The sequence below is a fragment of the Moschus berezovskii genome, chromosome 22 (genome assembly GCF_049115385.1).
Source record: "Moschus berezovskii isolate FMDL1 chromosome 22, NW_MosBer_1.0, whole genome shotgun sequence".
Lineage (NCBI taxonomy): Eukaryota > Metazoa > Chordata > Mammalia > Artiodactyla > Moschidae > Moschus > Moschus berezovskii.
Genome location: NC_142481.1, coordinates 42,074,042 through 42,096,408, shown reverse-complemented (window position 1 = coordinate 42,096,408; position 22,367 = coordinate 42,074,042). Strand labels below are relative to the sequence as shown.

Sequence of the window (22,367 nt, the reverse complement as noted above, 5' to 3'; positions counted from 1 at the left end):
GTTTTCTCCCAACCCTTTCAGTATCTCAGCTAAACAATGTTGTGTTGATCTACTCGGGACAGCCTTCATAAAGAGTGAAATTACTTGGCAACTAGCTGTCTGTATACTGCAGCCATTCCATTCTGGTCAGGCATAAACAAGCACAGTGACATTGCTCTATCCTTCTTTGTGAAGACAGAAAGTCAAGAGATTTCAGACAACTGCAAGTGCAGTGCAAGTCGCTCAGTCCTGTCCGACTCTTTGCGACCCCATTGACTATACAGTCCATGGAATTCTCCAGGCCAGAATACTGGAGTGGGTAACTTTTCCTTTCTCCAGGGGATCTTCCCAACCCAGGGCTCGAACCCAGATCTCCAACACTACAGGCGGATTCTTTACCAGCTGAGCCACAAGGAAAGCCCAAGAATACTGGAGTGGGTAGTCTATCCCTTCTCAAAGTGAATGTTAAATATCACCCTCCTAGGATGGGACACGAACAAACATAAGGTGGTACTGCATATTGCAGGCAGATGATTTACCGACTGAACTTGTAACCTTCCATTATTTTTTCTTCTCTCGTTCTAATATGGATGTTAAAGTTTTAATCCGGTATTAAAGCCAGCTCAGGACCTGAGAGACCCGTACAATTTTTAGAATCAGAAGGCTTTTAGAAAATGTGTCCAGCCTCTTCATTTCACAGAAGGGAAAACCGAGGCCTTGGGACACGTTATGATTTAATGTAGGTCACCCAGTTAATTAGTGACAGAGTAGGAACCCAGGTGTCCCCGGGCCTTCGTAAGCCAGTGGTTTTCTAGTATGCTCCCTAGTCTTGGGACAGTTCCTCCCCCACTTTTTTTGAGGGGTGGGGGGAGGAAGAGTCGGAGGAGGTTGTTCTTTCTTTCCCTTCATAGCTGTGCGATTTAGAACGCGGGCCTGATCACGGGGATGACGAGGTGTCAGCCCGGCTCTCCACCACTTGAGGTGCGCGCGCTCTCTCTAGATGGGGACATGGGGCTGGGTCTCTCCCCATCGCGGCGACACTCTCCTGGCTCCCAATTTTACGGCACAAGCGTGTGCCACCGCCGTCTCCGGCCGAAGGGAGAACCTGGGGTCCGAAATCACGACAGTGTCCAGAGGGAGGCTCCGGAAACCCTCCCGGTTCGTCGGCGGACCCCAGCCTGGCGGGGAGATGCCCAGCAAGTGAGTGACCTCGGCGCCGACCCCGCCGCCGGTCAGCTCGCGGCCGGGCTGTGCCTGCCGGGCCTGACGTGGCGGCGGGGCCGCGGGGAGGGGAGAGGCCGCCGCGAGGGCGCGGCCTGACGTGGCGGCCGCGGCGGGGGCGGCGAGGGGAGCCCGGGCCGCTGCACTGCCCCGCGCTCCGGCCAGAGGGCGCCCGGCCCCAACACTTCCCCGCCCCGAGGCCGCCCAGGGCTCCCGGAGTAACCGCACCGGCGATTGGGTCGGCGGCGCGGCGGGGCCATGTTGGAGCGGGGCAGCGACCCCGCCTCCCGCCGCCCTCCGCCCCAGGTCAGACCGGGTCGTGTGGGAAGGGGAGCGACAGACGGGAATCCTCCCTCCCCGGCCGCCCGGCGCGGCGGGAGCGGCGGCGGGAGCTGCCGCGGCCTCGGCCGCCCCCCCGAACCCCGGGCCAATCAGCGGCGCGGGCACAAATATGCAAATGGAGCGCCGGTGCTGCCGGAGTGCCGCTCGCAGGGGCTGGTGGGGTCGCGCTGGGGGAGTGAACTGGGCCAATCAGGCGGGTGCGTGGCGGCGCGGGGGAGGTGGTGCCCCTTCACTCCTCCCTCCGCTCCCTCCCGGCCCCGCGCTGACAGGGGGGCCTGGCCGCGCCGCCGGTAAGTGCCGCCGCCACCCGCCGCCCCAGGCGTGGGGAGGAAGCCGCGGGGGCGCCCCGGGGCAGCGGCCGCTGCTCAACTGGTGGGGAGAGGCGGGGGCGGGCTCTGTCATCCGGGTGGTCGCCGGCGGCCGCCCCCGCCCGGCCAGCCGCGCGTGTCAGTCTCGGTCGAAGCGCGGGGCGGCGGGGGCGCCTCAGTCATGGCGAAGCCCGCGAGCGGCGGTGAGTACGTGCCGCCGCCGCCGCTCGGCCGGGGCGGGGGCGGGGGTGAGGGGGCCGGGGCCGGCCGGGCCGCGTCGCGGCCGCCGAGGTGAGGGGCCGGCGCCCGGGGGCGGGCGGGCGCCCCGGGAGGCCTGGGAGCGGGCGCTGCCCGCACGTGCGGCCCAGCCCGCCCGCGGCCCGCCCCGCGCCTGTCATGGCTGCGGGCTGCTGCCCCCGCCTCCCAGCCCGCAGACCCCGGGGTCGGGACCGGGTCGCAGAGCCTGTTGCGTCGGAGGGAGGTGCGGGCAGGGCGGGCAGGGCGTGGGTTGGCAGGAGCCTCCCCCCCTTTCCCCTCCCCGCTCGAGGTCGGGGCCTCCCCGTCCGCTCGCTTCCCTCCCGAGGGTCGGGCTTCCCTCCATCCTGCAGCTTCTTTCCCCGCCCGCCTGCTTTCTCGCCTCCGTGACTCATGACAAGGCGTCCCGCGCGAGTGCTGGGTGCCCTCGAGCCCGGGACGCCCCCGGCGCTTTCCCAGGCCCTGGCGTCCGGGTTACGACCGCAGTGCTTCTCTGTGATACCCCGCCCCGAGGGCCTCTCCACGTCTGCAGCGGGGCCCCGACCCCACCAGCCCCTGTGTGTGTCGGGCCTCCGCCGTGACTGCTGCTTTCTTGGCATCTGGGTGTGGGACGTGATGGGTGGTTCCAGGGCGCTCTTCGCGGACATCCATCCCAAAGCCACGCACGAGCCGGAAAGCCTGGGTGTCTGACTGGCCTGTAGCAGTCGCCAGCTCAGAGTGGTTTCTGTTTGTTCCTTTTTTGGTTTTGTTTTGCCCCCTCCCCCGCCCCTTTTCTTAAGGAAAATAAAACTTTTCAGAACAAAGTAGATGAGGTTTTTCCCCCCCAATTGTGATTATTTACCAGTGTTACACAGTTACTTTCTTGTAACTGTGTAAAGACCAAGACTTGACTCTATAATAACTTTTAATCAATTTATGTGAAATATTCGTAAGTACTTCAGAGCCCCTCCCCGTTAAATAAAGTTTATCTTCATGAATGCAATCATTAGCACAATTTAATTTCTAAGTTTTGCGTTCTACTTCTTAGCTTTTCCTTTTCTCTGATTTCAGACTCTAGTTTTACTTAAGCATCTGTGATCTTGAACAGAATTTTTGTTAATACTACTTAGCCTAAACTCTGCATAATATAAGTACCATACTTAGAACCATTAGGTTTACAAATACTTGAATGTACAGAAGGGGAACTTAAGGGGGGATTCCTCTTTGCGGGGGTGGGGAGGTTGTTGTGTTTGGTTTTTGGTTTTTGCAATGCAAAAGGATGAATTTAGTGTTTCTTTTATGTTAGATATACAGAACTTGAATTTAAATGTGACTTTTTGCTAACAGGTAGCACAGAGCCTTCCATATGACCAATGTTTGGTAAAGACTATTTTTGGGTTTCCTGGGTTGTAAAGAATCCGCCTTCAACGCAGGAGACTCCAATTCCATCTCTGGGTCAAGAAGATCCCCTGGAGGAGGAAATGGCAACCCAATTCTGTATTCTTGCCTGGGAAATCCCATGGGAAGAGCCTGGCGGGCTACAGTCCATGGGCTCCCAAAAGAGTTGGACATGACTGAGCAACAAAACATTTTTTGTCAAATAATAAAATATTTTTTATTAAACAACAAAATATTTACTAAGTGAAAAATATCTAATGCTATTATGTAGCTGTCAAGACTTTTCTGTTTATATTGCCTTGTTATTGTTTAGTCACTAACTTGTGTCCTACTTTTTGGTGACCCGCATGGACTGTAGCTCACCAGGTCCCTCTATCCATGGGATTTCCCAGGCAAGAATACTGGAGTGGTTTGGCATTTTCTTCTACAGGGGATCTTCCTGACCCAGGGCTCAAACCTGCATCTCCTGCATTATCAGGCAGATTCTTTGCTGCTGTTGTTCGTAGCTCAATTGTGTCTTATTCTTTGTGACCCCATGGACTGCAGCACACTAAGCTTCCTTGTCATTCACTGTCTCCCGGAGTTTGGTTAAACTCATGTCCATTAAGGCGGTGATGCCATCCAAGCATCTCATCCTTTATTGCACTCTTCTCCCCCTGCCCTCAGTCTTTGCCAGCATCGGGGTGTTTTCCAGAGTTGGCTCTTAACATCAGGTGACCAGAGTATTGGACTTCAGCATCAGTCCTTCCAGTGAATATTCAGGGTTGATTTCCTTCAACCTGGTTTGATCTTGCTGTCTAAGGTGGATTCTTTACTATTGAGCTACCTGGGAAGCCCTTCTGTTGCCTTCACGTTAAATAGTAATGGTATACTGCAAAGTCTTGGCAGGTCTCAGTCCTTGGGGAGTTTCCTATAAAATCCACCTCATGTAATACAGACATTAAATGATCTGAGGAAAATCAAAGTAGTTGCCTCCCAGGCTTGCTTCTGGTATCTCTCTCATCCTTGAACAGTTTTAGAATAGTGGATATTGTAGAGTTTAAAAACAAAACCGTTGTGATTGATTAACTAGGAGAAAATGGTGTCCTAAGGATATTGGAAATAATATTAGGAAGAAAATATTGTGCTGGTGTAACCAGTAAAGCCTTCTTGTCTTGGACGGAGTGCTGACTGGAGAGAATCAGGACTTCGTCAGTTTACTAGCTGTATAGTTGTAGTCCAGTTAATTGAATGCTGTGAACCTTCATTTTCTCCCATTTAACAGATCTGTGATTCTAAATATCCCAAGATTTTTCTCTGAAATGCAAATTATTCTTGGATTTAAGTTTTCAAAAAGGCAGAGATTTTGAAAGAAATAGTGGTATATTGGTATTTCAGGTAAATTGGCCTTTCTGGGAAACATTTTTAGAATAACCTCAAGTGAGCAAGTATGAATGAAGGTAGGAAAGCAGTGTTGTCAATGGAAAAAGCCCATGACAAGAAAAGATTAATGAAGTCATAGTCTTTTCAACTTGGAAGTATCTTTAGATACTCCAAACCCTGTATCTAATATGACTGCATGTCTTCCAAGGTGAACTAATTACACCTTGGTAGTTTACCTGTGGAAATAAGATAGAATCGAAGGAGAGACTTGTATAAATTTAGGATGGGGAACTGAAGTAGCATTACAGATTTAGAAGTAAAACCTATTGAAGCTTCTACCAATAGTAAAATGAAAATGTCGGTACATATGAATATTTTAGATTTTCTGAAGAGTTGCATCAGTGATATAAATTTAATACAAGAAAAAGTCAACTGTTACATTTTGACAGCAAAGGGAAAAAAAGTTTCAAATCAGTCTTGAAAAATGAATGTGATTGAAATAATCTACTGGGGAAACTTCATTAGTTGTTAGTATAATGAATAAAAAGCATAGCAATGAAAATATGGAAACGAGGTGATTGGTCAGAGTGAAAAATGAACTATGAAAACTAATTATGAGAGTGTGTTGTCATAAACATTTGAAAAACTCTAAAAGCCAAAGACTGGAATTAGAAGGGATTCATGGAGACTGAGATAGAGTGATTTTATTGTAACCTTTCAAATGTTTTGTAGATGTTGTGGTCTTGATTAACATGTTTTAGCAAAATACTGATTTAGCTTTTTTACACTTACCTACTTTGTAAATATAAGTTGCCACATTCCAGTTTTGTAACTGTCTTCTAACACTCTGTCTCTTTACTCCTTATTTGGGCTTCACTCCCATACATTCCACCTCTCTGAGTTTTACCAGTCTGTGAATACTCAAGTCAAATTCCACCTTGTGAGTGAAATCATCTCTTATCATCGTAGCCCTTAGGGATTTCTCCTTCCCATGAAATCATAGCATTATTATTTGTCTCACTTTTTTGACATTGTATAGTTTCCTGGCATTCCTTCTATTGTATTGCCTTTGAGTTTGCCAGAATACTTTTTGCTCCTTTCTTTTAGAAGCAGTTGAAAAAGTGATGGTGAGAAACCCAAAGGAGGGGAAAGCCACTTTGAGCTATAATTTGTTTCCTGGACTCCAGGTCATATACATCCATCCATCCATTAAGCAGATTTATTAAGTGGTCCTTTTATTTAGTAATTTATTGTATGTACTGTAATGTGATTTCTGCCTTTCTGGAATATACAGTCTAATAGTGGAGACTCATAACGAATAAACAATAAACAAATGTCAAGTTTCAACTTAGGATGAATACAGTAAGGGAGGAGAACAGAGTGCTATGAGAGGGAAAGATGGAGAAGGTTTTAGTGTGTATGGTCAGAGAAGGCCTCTCCGGTGGTGCTGTTTAAGTCACGATGACAAGACTAGGAAGCCGGGCAGGAAAAGAGGTTCCTAGAATGGAGAAAAATACATATGAAGGCAAGAAAACGACTAATACCTTGAAGAAATGAAAGAAGTTCAGGGTGGCAGGAACATAATGGAGGGAGACCATGCAGCATGAAAAGAGTCCGAAAGCAGATCATGCAGGGCCTTGCAGGGCTCGTTAAAGACTTTGGGGTTTTACTAAGGACATTTCAGTCATTGAAGATTTTGAAGCAGAGGAATAATAATATACTTTAATTTTTAAAATATCACTTTCGTTTCGATTGGAGCTAAAGGCAAGAGTGAAAGCAAAGACATTATGCTACGATCATCATTGAGGTAAAACACAACGCTAACTGGAACTAGGGTAGCAGCTATAGAGATGAGGGAATGGAAAAGGTGATATGTGTATATAAAATTTGATTTGATAGAGACAAGGAGATGGGAATGATAGAGAAATTGACAACTTCATGGTGAACTGAATGTGAATGAAAGGTGTCAAAAATGACCTCCAGGTTCCTGGCTTGAGGAATTAGCTGGTGGTGAGATGTACTGAGAAGAAGAAGAGGGAGAAAGTTTTGAATACTCTCCATACACAGGTGTCTTCAATAGGTGGGGACTGGTTTTACCTGGTAGATGCCTCAGTCAGGATAGCTTTAACTATGTGTGTGACACCACACTATGACATGTTCATAGCTTGTGTTTTAAGAGAAAGGAGTAGACTTCCTATTTATGTTAGAAAAATTGGTAACTGAAATGACCTTTATAATAGTGTTCTTCAGTTTTTGAATGTTTGTGAATATCTTAACGTAGATTGGGCTTCCCTTGTGGCCCAGCAGGTAAAGAATCACCTGCAGTGTGGGAGACCTGGGTTGGATCCCTGGGTTGGGAAGATCCCCTGGAGACAGGGCTCCAGTATTCTGGCCTGGAGGATTCCATGGACTGTATATAGTCCATGGGGTCACAAAGAGTCGGACATGACTGAGCAACCTTTATTTAATGTAGATTACATTGATATGGAGGTTAAAGAGAAATAAAAAACTTGAGTGTAGTATTAGATGGGTTTATGTATTACTTGGGTGCTGGTGCAGAATACAAGTCTTGTAGTCTTGATATCCTCGGGAAATCAGCAGTCTTTAAAGTTATTAGCTTGTAAGTAGCCTGATAGTAAATGTATCATTTTTAATGAGGCTTCTGGTGCTTATGAGTAAAAATTATACCTTAGGTTATTAGTAGCCATTGTTTATCAAATAGCTACAGATGTTGATATTTTTGTTATAATTTGGCGTAATTAAGTGAAGTTAGCTACATGAATTTAAGGTGTTTTTTTTTGGAGGGGAGTGGTTTGTGCTTTAAAACTTTTTTTAACCAGTAATTTTGGACGTTGTTATGGCCACCTCATGTGAAGAGTTGACTCACTGGAAAAGACCCTGATACTGGGAGGGATTGGGGACAGGAGGAGAAGGGGACGACAGAGGATGGCATCACCGACTTGATGGACATGAGTTTGAGTGAACTCCGGGAGTTGATGATGGACAAGGAGGCCTGGCGTGCTGTGATTCATGGGGTCACAAAACATCGGACACGACTGAGAGACTGAACTGGGCTGAACTGATTGCTCCAAACAGACATGGTTTGAAATTTGAGGAGGGGGATATTTATCTTTCTTGGCCATTGGTTATGTCAGGTTAAGTTCCTGAGTAAGCAGCAGCCCTCTATTGAAAGGGAAATTTCCTGGTAGTCTAGTGGTTAGGATTTCTTACTTTCACTGCTGAAGGCTCTGGTTCAATCCCTGGTTGGGGGCCTAAGATGCTATAAGTCGTGTGGCACACCCCCCAAAAAAAAGGAATATTGGAAATCAGTGGTTGTTCACCTGAAAGATAAGTGCAAATATATCTTACTAGGTTTTTTTGTTTTTATAAGAAGAAGGAAAAGGTGGTGAGGATAATGTTTAGGTTTCATATATTTTGCCTAAAATGTTTTGTCTTACAATTTTGTACTTTATTACTGTTTGGGTAAATTAAAAAATTTTTTTCATCGAATTAGCTGACTTGAATTCAGTGTGTTTCTGTATTTTCTGTTATTTTGAAAGAGTTGCAGTAATTTTATGGGGGCAGAAACTGAAGTACAAGAGGTTAACAAGCATATAGGTATTTGGAAAAATGGAGTTAGTGTAGAATTTATTTTCAATATTTGTTTTTGAGTAGAAGGATAGAAAACAAGATGATTTTATTTGTACATTTATGTTTTTGTTAAAGTAGGAGAGATTTGCTCTGGCCTAAAGTTAGAAGGGAAGCAGGTAATTGCAGAGGGTGATTAAAGATCCTCCAGAGGTGGAACATGTAAGTCCCTTTTAAAGGCTGGATGGAATGGTGACTATTAAGAGGTGAAAGATTAATCTTTGGGAAGGAGTCATACTTCCTTTTTTGAAAAGAGTGTAATAGAAGAAAAAAGGAATAGATTCAAAAACAGATACATGCTTTGGAAAAGATGAGTGGTGAATTTCAACTGAAAAACCTCAGAAAACTAAGAGGCAGAATTGTTTGGTGTGAAAATGGGGAAGTTAGGATTGCAGAATTGGGAGGAAAACATAAAAGAACTGCAAAGAGATAGCCTCAAAGCCTGGGAAAGTGAATTTAAACATTAAGCAAAAGCAAGGACCTCATTGAAGGCAAATGTTAGGTGCCAGGCATGTAATAATTGTTAGAAATATTATAAATATTTATATTTATATAGAATATAATATTATAAATATTGTTAGGTGAAATGGACTGAGGCAAGGAGGTAAAATTACAGTGGTGATGTTAATAAAGTATGGTGGGTTGAGTTAGTGTAAAAGGACCCAGTAGTATTGAAAATGATGAGAGGACAGCATTGGAGATAATTAGTGAAAAAGTTTGAGGAGGTAAGACAATGGCACCCCACTCCATCACTTTTGCCTGGAGAATCCCATGGATGGAGGAGCCTAGTGGGACTTCACTTTCACTTTTCACTTTCATGCATTGGAGAAGGAAATGGCAACCCACTCCAGTGTTCTTTCCTGGAGAATCCCAGGGACGGGGGAGCCTGGTGGGCTGCCATCTACGGGGTCGCACAGAGTCGGACATGACTGAAGCGACATAGCAGCAGCAACAGTAGAGAAGCCTAACAGTCTTCGGAAGGTTTGGATAACTGTAGGTTCTTGGGAAGTCAGAGAAGAGGTATGAGAGGGAAGTCAAAGTTGCTCAGTTTTGTCCAACTCCTTGCTATCCCACGGACTGTAGCCCACCAGGCTCCTCTGTCCATGGAATTCTCTAGGCCAGAATCCTGGAGTGGGGAGCCATTCCCTTCTCCAGGGGATCTTCCCAACCCAGGGATCGAACCCAGGTCTTCCACATTGCAGGCCAATTCTTTACAGTCAGAGCAAGCTACATTTGTTAAGCACTTAACTGTATTTTAGAAACTTTGAATGTGTTTCTAAACTGTGAAGCAACTTTGCAAGTTAAATGGTGATAATCAGCCTGAGTCTCAGTTTTTAGTGTATTTCTAATTTTGGAAAATTCTGGATTTAAATCAGTTTCCTGTTTTGAATGTTAATAGTATATATACACACACACACACACACTTAATTTGGTTATGAGTAAGACTAATATTCAGGACCACTTAATTAAACAACTTAACCTGATTCAGTAGCAAACAGGAAAGTTTTAATCTTTCTTCAGTATCAGCCTGAAATTAATTTTCCCAGTTAGCTTTTACCAAGAGTAGAGATGAGATTGTATTTTTAAAGATTTTCTTTCTGTGAGATGTAAACGAACACTAAATTAAGTATGAATGCCTACAGAGTAAGTAATTGAATTTAGTAAGTGGTGATCTACAGACCAGAGATGTTAATATAAGCATTACTTGAGTGCTGTTTATATTAGTAGTTGGAGTTCTTTTAAACCAAGGAATGCTTTGTTTTTAAAATATCCTACTTGAAAGCTTAATCTGTAAAATAAAAGAATATGCAGGGCGAAATCTTATAGGGGAAGAAATGGGGGAAGGGGTAGTCTAAAGCCTTTCCTTCCTTTGGCTAAGTGTTACCCAGTAATCTAGAGAGCACAGTTTGAAAACAGCATTTACAGAGTACTTTTTGTGGGTTATTTATTACAGTTTTAAGAGATCGATATGATTATATTACACTCCCCATTTGCAGATGAAGAAACTGAGCTTGAAAATGATTAAGTGACTTGCTTAAGATTACATAGCCCTACTCTGTATTCTGCACTGGGAAACCCCACGGACAGCCTGGTGGGCTACAGTCCCTGTGGTCGCAGAGTCTGACACGACTGAGCAACTGAATACACACATACAACAGGTGATAAAGCTGACCAGTCTCTTCAGAGCCCTTACTTTTACTTGCTGTGTTATAGGGTCCCTTGCAGAATAACTTATCAATGAAGGCGGAATGCTTTGTGGGATAACTGGGCATTAAGCTTCAGTTGGATCACTGGAGGCATTCTCATGTATGCGACTCTTAAGTGCAGTCCAGTGGAGGCATACTTCAGGTCATAAAAATGATATATTGTTGCTTAAAAGAATGCTTTTTAATCTCATTTTTTGCGCAGCTATTAAGAATTGAAAGGTTTTGTTTTGTTCAATGTTATGACATTGAATTCTTGAACACATTTGTGGATTTACTATGTGACAGGAATTACACTAGATGTTTGGGATAAAGATGAGTAAGAACCATTCTCCACACTCCTCTTAATTAGTAGGGAAGACAGGCAAGTAGACCAAGAATGATAATGCAGTGTGTAAAGTGTGGAATCCAAAAAATGAATGCTTGGGACTTCCCTGGCAGTCCAGTGGTTAAGACTCTGGGGACATGGGTTCGATCCCTGGTTGGGGAACTAAGATCCACATGCCACGTGGCATGGCCCCCCAAACTCAAGACAAACCAACCCTAAATTGAATGCTTAACCTTTCTAGAGGGCTCTATGTGTGTGTGTGTGTACCATGTACTAGCTTCCTAGAGATTGCAGAACTTGAGTTTAATATCAGAGCATTATCAGCTGAAGGAACAGGGATGGTGGAAGTGATATAGGTGAAGAGAACTTCCTGTGTGTCTTAACGGAGATGTGAGAAAATTTGATGAATTCAAGCAGCATTTCAGTGTGGTTAAGTCATGGACTGTTGTTTAGTTGCTAAGTCAGGTGCGACTCTTTAGCAATGCCATGGACTGTAGCCCACCAGACTCTTCTGTCCATGGGGTTTCCCAGGCAAGAATACTGGAGTGGGTTGCCATTTCCTTCTCCAGGGGATCTAACCAACCCAGGAATTGAACCCACATCTCCTGTTATTACAGGTGGATTCTTTACCATTGAGCCCCTGGAAAGCCTCAGTCATGGATTACCTATGGGGAAATAGAAGCAAAAACAGGTGGAGAGACAGTGATATCTTCAGCAAAGGAATGTAAAGTGAAGTTGCTCAGTTGTGTCCGACTCTTTGCGACCCCATGGACTGTAACCTACCACGCTCCTCCGTCCATTGGATTTTCCAGGCAAGAGCACTGGAGTGGGTTGCCATTTCCTTCTCCAGAGGATCTTCCTGACCCAGGGATCGAACCCAGGTCTCTCCCGTGTTGTAAGCAGACGCTTTACCACCTGAGCCACCAGGGAAGTGCAAAGGAATGTAATGAGCAAGCAAATATATTGGGAGATGAGTTTAGGCATATAATGATACTGTTGGTTAGTATAAATACTTTTTTAAATGAGTTGGAAACTAGGTACAATCAGATGTAACAGGCTCTTACTAATTTTTCTTTAAGGCAACATAGACTCTTGATATATGTTCCTAGTTCTACAGATCAGTGAGAAGAAAATACATATTTATTGAACACTTACTACATTTTAGACTTCCTCCTTCTGAACACTGCAGGAACCCTGCAGTGTGGAAGGTCAGGTGAGGAAAAAGAATTTCGAAGAACCACTGAGGGTTGTAAAGCTTAGAAATGGCAGTTAGAATTTGAACTCATAACTGATCTTCTTCAACTATGCTCTGGCCGATCAGTATTTGCCAGAGATTTTTCTTATTGAGTAGTAATCTAATTTATTTTGTAACTAATTAGCTGGATGGATGCCTAATGCAGTTAATTTGAAACATACCAAGTATACAGAGAAAAGAGGTAAGGGTGGTATTTAATAGAGTTGTATAAGCAAGGTAATAGAGATTGGAATACATGACTTGTACAACTTCTTATGTGGGCTTCTGTGATGATTTAGTATGTTGTACATTAATAAAACAACCTAAATTGTCTTGTCTACTGGGAAAAAATTTTAAGGATACCCTTCTGTATAACTATTAACAAGTTAGTTTATCTTTCTGTTCTAGTTTTTGCTAGTATTGATATTGTTATGTAATAGGGTCAAATTAGCCTGAAAATCTTTTTCAGTGAGGACGGTGATATTCCTGCAAATAGTGGAAGGTTAGAACAATCTTCTGTAGCATAATTTGTTTTTAGAATTTAAGTATAGAACATCATGGGTGATGTCTTCACAGGAAAAAAATAACTTTTTTAAAAGTTGAAAGGTATTTTGGGGGCTTCCCAATACTGGTGGCTCAATAGTAAAGAATCCACCTGCGATGCGGGTTTGACCCCTAATCTGGGAAGATCCCACGTGCCGTCGAGCAGCCTAGCCCATGCGCCACAACTACTGACCCTGTGCTCTGAAGCCTGGGAGCTGCAGCTGCTGAAGCCCATGTGCCAAGTCTGCTGAAGCCTGTGTTCCTCAACGAGAGAAGCCACCACAGTGAGAAGCCCACATACTGCAACTGGAGAGTGGCCCTGCTTACTGCAACTAGAGAAAAGTCCAAGCAGGAGCAACAAATAAATAAATAAAATTTTATTTTAAATAAATGTGTTTTAAGTAAGTTAACTTTCATAAATGTTTATTGGGTTGGCCTAAAAGTTTGTTGTTTCCACAAAGTAGTATGGAATAACCTGAACAAACTTGGCCAATCTAAATATTTTAGAATATAGAGGCCACTACTTTTTATCTTCCTTGCATTTATTCCATAAAGAAAATTTTAAGCTTTTCCCCCTCCTATCTCTAGTTTGGTTAGGGTAGGTGTTTTGTGAAAGTGTAAGTAGAAAATTAACCAAGTCTGAACTGAACTGAACTGAACTGAACAGTGTTGATTAATGACACCTTCATAAGCATTCAGTCCAAGCCTGTTATTGACAAGGAAATTGGGGGGGCCAGATGGTTAAATATGCTGTCACACACTTAAGTAGTTCCAGGAATTCGAATTTTGGTCTCTATATAGAAGAAAACAAATAATATTAATAGGTTTTAGTTTATAGTGTTGGGTAAGGAAATTTTTCTTTGTGAATCCTTTTAGTTTACTTTGAAAATTTCTGTTTAGGCTTATAAGCCACTGCCAGGTAAATTAAGCAGAGACACAGTTGATGTTCATCAGTTTCACAGTATAATGTTTTGGTTAGCCCTGAGCAGGTTAGGTCTCAGTTTGGGGTTTGGTATGCTGACATCTTTTACTCTACTTCCCATAAAATAGCTTAAGTGTACTACACAGGGTCGATTCTATAGCATCTCATGCTTCTTATTCACAAAGACTTTGAAAAACAGTGGAAAAATTTTTAATGAATCATCAGTTCAGTCACTCCGTCATGTCCAACTCTTTGCTACCCCATGGACTGCAGCATGAACCGTAAGATACATAAAATGTATACATACCATAATATACACAAAATGGAATATTGTTCAGTCTTAAAAAGGAAAGACGTTCTGACATGTGCTACAAGATGGATGAATCTTGCATACATTATGCTGAGTGAAATAAGCCTCTTACACACATATCCACAAATACTGTATGATTCTGCTTGTATGAGATATCTAATGTAGTCTAATTCATTAGAAACAGACAGCAAATGATGTTGCCAGGGGACTGGGATTGGAGGACGGGGAATAGTGAGTTGTTTAAACAAACAGAAAAGATTTCAAATTTGCCAGGTGAAAAAATTCTGAAGATTGGTTGCACAAAATGACTATGTTTGAAACTACTGAACTGTACACTTAAAAATGGTTAAGATGGTAAATTTTATGTGCATTTTACAACAATTAAAACTTTAAAATATTTTGTGTTTTGCAGATAACATTAATTTTTTGAAAAGATATGTGTACCCCTGTGTAAATTGCAGCATTATTTATAATAGCCAAGATATGGAAACAACCCACATGCCCATCAAATAGATGAATAGATAATAAAAAGATGTGGTATATATAGAAAAAAGAATGCAGTCTTGCCATTTGTAACAACATGTATAGGCCTGGATGACATTGTGCTAAGTGAAATAAGAGACAGTTACTATATGCTTTTACTTGCATGTGGAATCTAACAAAAGTCATAACAAAACAGAAACTGGAGTTATAGATACAGAGAACAAACAGGTGGTTGCCAAAAAGATGGGTGAAGTGGGGAGAAAAAAAGGTGAGGGAGATTGGAAGGTACAAACTTTCAGTTGCAAAATAATCGTCACTGGTATGAAGTGTACAGTTTGGGGAATAGTTAACCAAGCAATATCTTTGGTGACGTCATAACTAGACTTAACATGGTGATCTTTTTGAAATATACAGAAAAAGACTATGTTGTGTAACAGGAACTTACATAGTGAAGGTGAATTATACTTAAAAAATATACAAACAAACTCAGAGATCAGATTTGTGGTTACCAGAGGCAGGAGTAGGGGCTGGAGGGAGGGGAATTGGATGAAGGCCATCAAAAGGTTCATGGTAAAATAATTAACTCGTCCGTTTGTTGTCATATATGAAAGTTAAGAAAGTAAATGCTAAGAGTTCTCATCACAGGTTTTTTTTCTGTTTCTTCAATTTTGTATCTATGTGAGATGATGAGTGATCTCTAAACTTAACGTAATAACCATTCATGATGTATGTCAGCATTTTGCTGTACACCTTTAACTTACACAGTGCTGTGTGTTAAGTACATCTCAATAAAACTAGAAGAAAAAAATTTAAAATAGTTTTAAATAGGCCATAAGCTCATTGTCCAGATAACTACTAATGCCAGTTTTTAGAAAGTTTCATGTAAGATTTTCAAAAAGGACAAAAGCAGTTTCTGCCTTACATTGCATTCCTTGCCTCCTCACCCAGATAGAAAGTTTTATGTGCATATTCCATGGATAAGTATTTTTTAATTATTTATTGTAAGGTAAAGATAGATTTCTGACCTCTTAGAACGTTTATTTTCTGGAGAACATAAGCTTTAAACAAGATAAATATGAAAAATATATCTTGGACTGCAAGGAGATCCAACCAGTCCATCCTAAAGGAGATCAGTCCTGGGTGTTCATTGGAAGGACTGATGCTAAAGCTGAAACTCCAATACTTTGGCCACCTCATGCGAAGAGTTGACTCACTGGAAAAGACTCTGATGCTGGGAGGGATTGGGGGTAGGAGGAGAAGGGGACGACAGAGAATGAGATGGCTGGATGGCATCACACACTCAATGGACGTGAGTTTGAGTGAACTCCAGGAGTTGGTGATGGACAGGGAGGCCTGGCGTGCTGTGATTCATGGGGTCGCAGAGAGTCGGACACGACTGAGCGACTGAACTGAACTGAAGGCGAATAAAGGGAGGGGCAGAGATATGAAGTGTTGGAGGAGACTGACATTTTAGATAGATTGGTCAGGAATGACCTTACCAAGAAAGTTATTTTGAGAAAATCATTTACATAAAATGAGGGGAGAATCTATTTAGCAAGTGCAAAGGCTTTGAGGAAGAAGCATGCTTGGCTTTTGTGTGTGTGTGTGTGTGTGATGGGGGATTTATATATATATTATATAAAACCATAAAGCAGACCCTTTTAGGCATTGTGTATACAATTTGGTGGCATTTCCTTTCACAGTGTTGTGCAACCATCAGCACTATTTCCAGTTTTTCATTTTTGATCACCACAAAGAGAGACTCTCTACTCATTAAGAAATAGTTCCCTACTTTTCCCCTCTTACCAGCCCCTGGAAACCTCTGATATTTCTTTGAATTTGCCTATTCTAGATATTTCATATAAGGAATCATACTGCGTGTTTCCTTCTGTGTCTGCCTTTTATACTTGGCACAGTGTTTATAGGTTCAGCCCTATTATAGCAGGTATCAGAATTTCATCCTTTTTTGTGGATGAATAGTACTCCATTTTACCAGATTTTGTTTATCACTTGATGGCATTTGGGTTTTTTTTCAACTTCTGGCTGCTGTGAAGAATGCTGCTGTTAACACTGCTGTATAAATATCTGTTTGAGTCGTTGTTTTTAATTCTTTTGAATGTATATTGGATACCAAGGCATAGAATTTCTGGGTTATATGGTAATTCTGTGTTTAACTGAGGAACTGCCATACTCTGCCTCAGTGGCTGTACTATTTTACATTCCTGCGAGCAATGTAGGAGGGTTTCAGTTTCTCCATTCTCCTCAACACTTGTTCTCTTATTTTATAGCATCTCTAGCAGGTATGAAATGATACCTCTTTGTGATTTTGATTTGCATTTCCTTAATGACTGATGTTTATTATCTTTTCATGTATTTATTGGCCATTCCTTTAAGTTGGGTTGTCTTTATAGTATTTAGTTGTAGGAATTCTTTGTAGATTCTGAGTATTGCAACTTTATTAGATATGATTTGCAAATATTTTCTCCCATTTTGTGAGTTGTCTTCACTCTATTCATAGTGCCCTTTGATGCACAAATTTTCAATTGTTGTGAAGTTCAATTTACCCTTTTTTTTTATTGTCGCCTATGCTTTTAGTGTTATATTTAGAAATCACTGCCAAAACCAAAGTCATGAAGATTTGCCTCCATATTTTCTTCAAGCATTATAGTTTTGGCTTTTAAATTTATATCTTTGATCTATTTGATTGAATTTTTATATATATGGTATAAAGTAAGGGTTCAGCTTCATTCTTTTACAGGTGTGGAAGAATCTGTTTTTCCCCACTGAAGGGTCTTGGTATCCTTGTCAAAAACTCAGTTGATCGTACATGTGAAGGTTTATTCCTGGGCTTTCAGGTCCATCCCATTGGTCTGTTTGTCTGGCCTAATGTCAGTAACACACAGTTTTGATAGTTGTGATTTTGAGGTAAGTTTTGAAATTGAAAAGTGTGAGTCTTCTAGCTTTGTTCTTTTTCAAGATTGTTTTGGCTATTCTGGTTCCCTTGAAATTCAATATGAATTTGTGCAAAAAATGTCATCGGGATTTTGATAGGAGTTGCATTGAATTTGTAGGTCACTTTGAGTAGTACTGTCATCTTAACAACATTAAGTCTTCCATTCATATCTTTGATTTATTTAGATTTCATTATTCACAGGATGTCTTCCTATTTATTTAGATGTACTTTAATTCCTTTCAGCACTGTTTTGTAGTTTCAGTGTCCACATCTTACATGATATTAAAAAGTATTTAAATAAGTATTTAAATGCTTCATCCCTGAGTATTTTTTAAAATGCTATTGTAAATGGAATTGTTTTCTTAATTTCTTTTTTGGGATGGTGATTGCTACTGTATAGAAATACAACTGATTTCTCTGCATAGATTTGTATTCTGAAATTTTATTAAATTCATTTATGAACTCTGTATATGTGTTATTTGTACTTTTCTGTAAAATCATGTTATCTGTGAATGGAGATAATTGTATTTCTTTTTTTCCGCTTTGGATGCCTTTAATTTTCCTTTTTTTTTTTTTTTTTCTATTTTGTCTGAGTGAATTTTCCAGTACAATGTTGAAAAGAAGTGGTGAAAGTGGGCATCCTAGTCTATTCTTGATATTGGGGAAAATGCATTTCCTAATTTTTTGTAATTTCATATCATAAGATTTGAGGTACTTACTGTGAAATTCTTAGATCAATTAAAGATGTAGTACAGATTGGTCTGTATGCCTATAAACCTTGTTGAAACTCACTAATAAGTAACTTTGAAGTACTGCATTAAGACCAGGAGTTCTCAAATGCCAGGATTCTTAAATGATCAGTGATCAGAAGAAACTTTAAGACTTGTCCAGTCAGTTACAATATGCTACTGGACTCCTTTTCAGTATCTCTATTGAGGTCTCGGTTAGTCTGTTAAAAATTGGAATATGTAACTTTAGTAATAAGGAACTCATTATCTTTGTCTTTGGATAGCTCTATTTTAAATTCCTTTTTTATACTGGGCCAAAATACTCTCCCCTATAGTTTCCTGGTATCTTATCATTCTAGATCAGCCATTTGGGGTCCTACAGATGGCATGAGTAATAGCATGGAAAATGAACAATAGAATGTGTTAGATAAGAAGTAGATTGGTGTGATTAGATTGTGGAGGCCGTGGAGAGATGGTGGAGTGGTAGCTGGAGATGAGAAAAACTCTGAAGGACGTATATTTAGCATTAGGGAACAATAAGTTTTCACTGGCAACTAACATAAAATCTCTGTTTTACAAAACTTACTCTGGTCACAGTGTGCAGGATAGAGTTACACTGGGAGGATATTTGGGGCTGAAGTGTTGATTTTACAGTGCCACTAGCCAAATAAAGCATGTCGGAGAAAGATTTTAGAAGAATGATTGGTTTTGAATCTATTTAGTTTATACTTGTGGGCAAGTCCAGGAGGCAGCTGAAAAAATGGTACTGGACATAAAGTTTGAAGTTGTCAGCATATAGATAATAGAGCATGCGTTTACCGAGGGAGGATGTCTAGAATGGGGCGAGTACTGAGAAGAGGGATTCTGAGAAGCATGGTTTCAAGTAACTTCACCAGTCTCCTTGCTGTGCTCTGAGTATATCCCATTTTGTCTGTGTTCTTCTTCAGTCAAGCTTGAAAGTTACACCCAGGTTTGGTGTTACTGGCGTAAGTGAATACTATGTTTTGTTTAACCAGCATCCTGTTGTTGGACATCTAGGCTATATTCAGTCTTTTGCTGGAGCAAGTAATAAATACCTGCATCTGCCATTTCACTCATACATGACATATTTATAGAATAAATTGTTAGAAGAGAATTGTTCAGTCAGAGGGTATGTGCACTTGAAATATTTTAGTACTCTTGTTTAAAAAAATTTATTTTGGCTGTGCTGCGTCTTCGTTGCTTCGTTAGGCTTTCTCTAGTTGTGCGGGGTAGCAGGGGCTGCTCTTCATTGTGGTGCATGGGCCCCTCATTGTGGTGGTTGCTCTTGTTGCAGAGCACAGGCTGTAGGCACAGGGGCTTCATTAGCTGCAACTCATGGGCTCTAGAGTGTGAGCCTCAGTAGTTGCGGCACATGGGCTTAGTTGCCCCACAGCATGTGGCATCTTCCTGGAACAGTGATGGAACCTGTGTCCCCTGCATTGACGGGTGGATTTGGATCCACAGTGCCACTGGGGAAGGGAAGTCCTGCACTTGAAATATTTATGGATATTAGCAAATTTCTCTCCTTAGGGGTTTTACCATTTTAGCTTTCACAGCATTAGTAGGAAAATGTTTTTTTTAACTTCACTAGTATGTTATTAAACTTTGGAATTGTGAATCTGATAGGTGAAAGATGGTATATAAGTGTACTTCTAATTGACATTCTCTTATTTCAAATAAGAATATGAATTGACTGTTGGTATCCTTTGTCCTTTTTTCTAATAGGCTATTAGTATTTTATGGAAATCTTGATATATTTAAAAATAAGCACCTCAGGGAATTCCCTGAAGTATTTCAGTGGTTAAGACTCTGCTTCCACTGCAGTGGGCCCAGGTTCCATCCCTGGTCAGCTTGTGAGCTCAGCTCAGCCTTAAAGAAAGATGAGCACTTCACCGGTAAATGAGTTGCAGATCAGTTTGCTAATTTTTTTTATAATCTGATTTGTGATTTTTTTTTTTTTTGCCACTCATCTTGCAGGATGTTAGTTCCCCAAGCAGGAATTGAACATATGCCCTTGGCAATGAAAGCCACTGGACAACCAGGAAATTCCCTAATTTATGGATCTTTTCATAAAACTTTATGAAAAATTTCTGTAATCTAATTGGTGATTCTTTAATGACATCTGTATTTTGTTCCATAAATAGAAAATAAGGTGCTCTGTCCATGTTTTCTTCTGGTATTTTCATGGCATTTCTTTTTTGAAATTTTTATCTTTGATCCATTTGTAATTTATCTTGGTTTGAGAACAAGCAATGGCTCTAACTTTTTTCCAGGTGGCCATCCAATTGTCTTGTTTATTTTATAGTTCATTTCCCTTCAATTTGAGATACTAAATCACTTTCTACTGTATCTGTATGGCTCCTCATGTGTTAATACCACAGTGTTTGAAAAATGAAATTTTATAATGCTTTACTATTTAGTAGGATTAGTTCTTCCTGGTTGTCCTTCTTTTTCAGATCTTTTCCTGGTTTTGCTTTTTGTCTATTTAGAAACACCTTGTCTGCCTCTCGAAAAAACTATTGAAATTTTTATTGAGACCACAGTAATATCAGACATTAGTACAAAGAGAGTTCATATATATGTACACACATATATACGTTTAATAGTATACAGAGACTTTATATATTTATAGTATTGAGTGTGAATTAGTTATCAGCATTTAAAAATCAGGGAATTTCCCAAAGAAGTTTGGATGAATTTCCAGCTCCTCCTTACAGCTTAGAAACAACAATTAACTGAAACTGACAAGTGGCTTCCCCTTTGTTCTTTTTAGCTAGCCATAGTTCTCTTCTGGCCAGCTTCTCTCATTATGTCAGCCGCCTGGCCTCTGTAGAATTTGCAACCTGAATATTCTTTTAGAGTTGGTCATCTGCACTGAAAACAGAACTCCAGGATTGAAAATTATTAGATTTGATCTATTGCTCCATTCTCTTGAGATTGTTTTGTATCTTGGTTCTGTTAACTATTGTAATTAAGGCTGCCTTGCAACTTAAAATCACCTTGTTAAGCAAAGTTTCTATACCTTGGTTTAAGCTGACTCAGGCAAGCTGATGATAGGCCTTCTGTGATACACTGTTGGAAAATTAATTAGTACTACTTCAGTGTGGTTTCACCTAGTTACTAGTATATTATCACATAAATTTACTAGTATTAGGCTAGTAAACGTTGTCACATTCTGTACTATCTGTCGTATCCTTAATACCACTATAGAAACCCTAAGGAAATTAGTAATATGTGGCCAGTAGTTGAAGGTTTATCCCTTTAACACTAAACCTTTTAACCATTTGAGATAAAAATTTTCACATTTCAATAAGCTGGAATATTTTGCAAATAGCTTTGAAAACAGAAGTTTTAAAGGGAGACATAAATCTTCAAGAATTTGAAGGTTTGTCACAATTAGATTTATTTTATAACAATCTCAAAATAAATGCCTAGGAAGGCAGGAGAAAATTTGACTTGAAGTTTTGAACAGGTATTCAAGCATAGTCTGAATGCCTTAACAAGAGTTTGTTTCTAGACATCAACAGACCTTTTTTTTCTTTTAACAAAGAAATGGCAAACTCCAGTTTGTCAGCTTTTTATTTTGCCAAATAAGAATATTCTCTTTTTTAATTTTAAAAGATCTAATTAGCTTTATTAAATGATTCATGAATTGGGCAGCATCCCATCTAGCAAATAGAGAGGAATCCCAGGAAAAATCGTTAAAATGACTAATATCATTATCATCTTATTCTTTGAGATACTGGTCACTGTCATTAGTAGAGGTGCTATTTGCTATCCAATGATAACTTCAAATAGTAAGTAGTAGCTACCGTAAAAATGTTCGTCAAGTGTTAAGCCAGAAAAGAAATTTTAATCAGTGAAATAGTTCCCTATTGCCTCCAGGATAAAGTCCAGATTTCTTAACAGGGCTAATAAAAGGCCTGGATATCTGACCTCTGCTTGCTTCTCACCATCTCTCTATTTGGCTAGTAGCATGTTCTGGCCACATTATGATATCAAGTAGTTCCATAACGTCCTGTCCTGCCTCACCTCTGGGCACTTCTTTAGTGTTTCCTCTGTGCTCCTGCCAATTTTAGGTACCATGCAAGAGAGTGAGGAAATTGTAAAAGACCTGTTCTCTACATGAACAGGGATTACTGCTTGCTG

General features: G+C 41.0%; 1 protein-coding gene across 13 annotated transcripts in view; it reads left to right on the top strand.

Moving 5' to 3' along the window:
* CHD9 (chromodomain helicase DNA binding protein 9) overlaps positions 1-22,367 on the top strand; it is a 223,413-nt gene that overhangs the window by 61,719 nt on the left and 139,327 nt on the right. For 6 of the 13 annotated variants that reach the window (XM_088830207.1, XM_088830205.1, XM_088830209.1 and 3 more), the window contains exon 1: positions 1,682-1,832. The exons of 2 other annotated variants lie outside the window; for them this stretch is intronic. The gene's annotated coding sequence lies outside the window, so the exon portion shown is untranslated. Of the gene's footprint in view, positions 1-963; positions 1,180-1,485; positions 1,507-1,681; positions 1,833-1,861; positions 2,054-11,641; positions 13,203-22,367 lie in introns of those variants that run through there. 5 more of the 13 variants (XM_055412763.2, XM_055412764.2, XM_055412767.2 and 2 more) reach the window with 5 other exon arrangements.